Source organism: Cyprinodon variegatus, unplaced genomic scaffold (assembly GCF_000732505.1).
Source record: "Cyprinodon variegatus isolate N-32 unplaced genomic scaffold, C_variegatus-1.0 Scaffold168, whole genome shotgun sequence".
In the NCBI taxonomy this organism is placed as follows: Eukaryota; Metazoa; Chordata; class Actinopteri; order Cyprinodontiformes; family Cyprinodontidae; genus Cyprinodon; species Cyprinodon variegatus.
Window position 1 is genome coordinate 721,831 of NW_015150621.1, and position 4,589 is coordinate 726,419.

Genomic DNA, 4,589 nt, shown 5'->3' on the forward strand with positions numbered 1-4,589 from the left:
TTTTAAGAGTTGTTTTTATATATAAGAAATATTGTTTATTAATGCAAAATATCCTTTTATCATATCCCACACATATTGATCCAACTGATTTGTGAATCTAGACTACCGTATATTAGATTACACATGGCGCAGCCTTGCAGCAAGACAGTTTTGGGTTCGATTCCCGGCCCGGGGTCTTTCTGCATGGAGTTTACATGTTCTCCCTGAGCATATGTGGGTTTTCTCCGGGTTCACCGGCTTGCTTCCACAGTCCAAAAACAAGATTGTTAGGTTAATTGACTTCTCTAAGTTCTGCTTAGGTGTGAGTGCATGCATAAATGCTTGTCCTGTGTGTCTCTGTGTTGCCCTGCGATAGACTGGCTAGCTGTTTAGGGTGTACCCCGCCTCTCGCCCGTACACAGCTGTAGATAGGCACCAGCATCTTTCGTGAACCCAGCTGGGATAAGGCGTGAAAATGGATGGATAGATAGATTACACATACAGATAAAATTGCTGTTAACCTTCTTTTAAATTCAAGAAAAACCTATAATGGTAACAAAAATAACTTATATCGGACAAAAGTAATAATAGATAAAAATGTATGAAAATCGGCAAACTTCAAATGTTGCTTTTAAAACATGTTTCAACATGATAATAATTAAAAAAAAAATCTCATGAAAGATGCCTGGACTAAAATGATGGTTCCCCTTAACTTTATATTTTGTTGCACAACCTTTTGAGTCAATTACTGCAATAAGATGACTCCTCTAACTGTCAATGAGACTTCTGCACTTTTCAGCGGGCATTTTGGCCCACTCGTCCTGAGCAAACTGTTCCAATTATCTCAGGTTTGAAGGATGCCTTTTTTAGCTCCTTCCAAAGATGCTCATGATTCAAAGATGCTACAATTTAGGTCAGGGCTCATAGAAGGTAACTTCTGTGTGCTGTGTTTTACTCTAAGCCATCCTTGGGTGTTTTTAACTGGGTTTTTGTTTTTTAAACAACCAATCATTTCCATTTAACTGAACAACACCTTATTTATCTCAAAGAAACATTTAAAGTTGCAGTAATTTATGGACAGTTTTTCATAGAGATGTTGTTGGTGTTTATAGCTGTAGGCAGGAAGGAGGCTTCTTTAAATTGTTGTTGAGCTTTTTTTTTTAGGTCATTTGCCCAGCAATGGGCAAACAGCAACTTATGCTATGTTCAGACCGCAAGCACTGGAAGCAGCAAAAACGTGCATGCTGCTTAATCTTTTGATGCTACTATAAGTTTAGTTCTGATGCTCAGCTGAAGCATCTTTGCTGCTATAGCTACGTGGTCGAGAAGTGGGTCTGGTGCACGCTAGGCAGAGCTATCCTATCCTTTCTTTGCCTGTTACAATGGCGGATAAACTAGAGAGAGTGGCTTGGCTTATTTTAATGAATTATGCTACATTCAGTTCGCAGGCACTGGAAGCAGCAAAAAAAGCTTCTATTTTGCTTATATTTATACTGGACGTCTTACGTGAAGTGAGAATGTCCACCTGAAAGTTTAATCGGTGCAGTCAGTTCATCAAGATTAAGATCCTTCCTTCAAATATTATTTTGCTGTCGGAGCTGCTCAGACCGCCGGTGCATGGGTGCGGTCTGAGCAGCTCAGACAGTGTACGGGGCTCAGATCCCCATACACCGGTGGTCTGAGCGGTTGTACGACAGAGCTCTGTCACTGGGAATCCTGTTCAACTGCAGCCTGGTCGCCTCTTTGCGGTTTTTCACTGTTTAGCTGTTTCCTGGAAGGCGTTTTTCACTTATGTAATCCAAACTGCAGGCACCAGAATAATAAAATCAAAAAGATTTTGCCGGCAGGTTTCAACATTTTAAGTTAAATTAGGCGTTAATAAACCGTTTTAGATGAGCGATCATAGTGATCTGCATCAGCAGTGCTGTGTCATTCTTCCTGCCAGCTCCCAGATCAGCTCCTCTGTTTGGTTGATGTGGCGCGTCGAGCAGCAACCATTTTATTTTTCCAACTCCTGTAGCTGCTGCTTTTGCAGCTCCTCAACACGTCAGATGCTCATGACACGTAGGACCTTTTCCTGCACCTTGACATCAACCATTGAATATGCACGTAAAGTAGCAGTATAGAGGACATGTAGGACATCTTACTGCAAACACCAAAGGACCTAAACTTCCTTAGGAAGTACAGTTTGCTTTGTCCCTTCTTATAGGCTTCACAGTTTTGTCTCCAGTCTAGTTTATTGCCCAAGTGAACAACATTGTATTTGTACTTCTGCACCACCTCTACTTCTTCTCCCATGGTGTTAATAGGATTCTGCTTTTTCCTGCGTCTTCTAAAAATCTAACTGACCTCATCATCTGCTTGTTTTATACACATGGAGGTTCAAATGATTGCCACAAAGCAAAGGTGTACTCCTTGGTCATCTCTCAATAAATCTACTTTGGCTTGAACAACGATGGATGGTTCAATCTGACACTGATGTTCCTTTAGGTTGAAGTTCATCTTTAATCTCTTTGGAAAATTTTACGGGCTCTTTTGTTACCATTCGTATTTTCTTTCTCTTTGATTTATTGCTTTTGTCACATTGAATTTATGTCTGTGACCATTGTGGATTTTTCTTTAATTAAATGAGAGTTATCAACAATTTTGACCATGTGTACATAATTTTAATAATTTGCTAAATAGCCTGAGTGAAATTCTGCTGAATAAGCTTTTCCACCTTGGCATTGTGATTTTATTTTGCCTCTGAATCTTAATAATAAAGATTCTGGATTAAAGTCGTAGGGAAACGGCCGTTGCATTTCCTAATTTCCCTTGAGTCAAGCGGCTGGGATTGTTGTGGTGGAAGGTTTGCAAACCAGTTTTATTGTGGTCGGTGTCTCGGAAGCATCTTGCTAACCAGTTAGCAACTTAGTGCTAGTAGGTTTCCAACGGGAAATTATATTGGGACCAAGTGGCACTAAATTGGTGACTTAAAAACGACACTGTCAAGGAACGCTATGGACAGCGGAAACATGCAAATAGGAGGAGAGTTTTGTGTCGGGGGTCGTGGATGAGTCTTTTTATTTAGAGGAGGAAAATGGGGACAAAGATGATGTGGAAGAGGACGCCAAGGCGGCAGAAGCTTCTTTGGTGTAGAAGGCTTACAGCCGAAAATGTTTGAGCCCTTGCCTCGCAACGCTGCCAGTTCTGTTACCTCTACACCTGCCAAAGACACAGACTTCCATCCCCTTGAACTGTCATGAACCGAGGACAGATGGACCCAGTATTCAAGGCGAGACAGTCAGTAGGAAAGTTCAAAACGTTTATTAAATTTACAAACAAAACAAAAGCAGAGCTGTGGCTCGCGGACACTGCAGGCGGGGGGCGGGGCACCGCCCAATCTCAGACACTCTGTAGTGGGAGAAACACAAGTAAGTGACCACGATCATCTGACAGAAGATTATCTGAGTTGGTCACTTACCTGGTTTAACAGTCCAGACCAAGAATGTTCCCAAGTGCTGCAGTCCCAGAGGCCATGCTGGAAGCCGATCCTGGTCAGGGATCCAGACAGACAGGAACAGAAACAGGTGGCAGGATCCAGACTTCCAGGCATCCACAGGCTTCCAGGAGGGTTCAGAGTCTGACTGGGACCAGAAGCATGACCAGGTGGTCACACACAGGAGCAGACAGGATCAGGTGCAGACAGGCAGGCTCAGTGGAAGAGGGTAGCCGAGACAGGACGTAGAACCAGAACTTGAGCAGGACCTTTACACTGGTCTCCACCTTGGAGCCAGGCTTACTGGGATAAAAACTGAAACTCCCGCCATATAAAGCCAAAAACCCAGAGGACTCAGCAGGGGAAGAACAGTGGACGAGCAGGAGACGAGACAGACACAAAACCCTCTTTCCACTGGCTGCCAGGATCTAGAACATGAACCAAGGCAAAAAGTGAATGGACAGACTAACAGAAAGACAAGTAATGATCTGGCACTGAATGCTCAGGCTGAACTGAATATAACCAACAGGAAAAAGGAGAGGGGGATAAATAATAATTGAGGCAGAGAGGGAAAAACGACAGGTGAAAGGAATGACTAATTAAGGGAGAGCAAACAGGCCAGATCATGACATGAACATTGGGACGTAACTCTATGGTAAAGTAAATGATTCTTATTTTTTATTTCAACCATTGTGTATATTAGCTGCGACATATGAATCAAGATGATATGACTGAAAAAAATTGATTGACAGATGACCGTTGACATATGAATGGCCGAATTTAGGCGTACACGCTGACATAACTAACTGGCCTGCATTAGATAACGGGGGAAAAAAACACACATTTTAAGACAGGAATTTTTTTTTAGATAGAAATTTTCTAAATTTTGGGACAATATCGTCTGTTAAAGAGTACATTTATATACATGTTTAAGCCAGAATGATTTGACATTTATATATGATTTTAATACGACTTTAAAAGGCAGAATAATGACTGCTTTGCTGAGACCTGGGAAAGTTAGAAAAGTGTGGAGCAACCTGAATAGAGTTGGAAACAACAGGGAAAAGACAATGAGTAATAGAGACAGAAAGAGTCGGACTCCAGTCAAAAGTGCAGGGACACGAGGGATTTC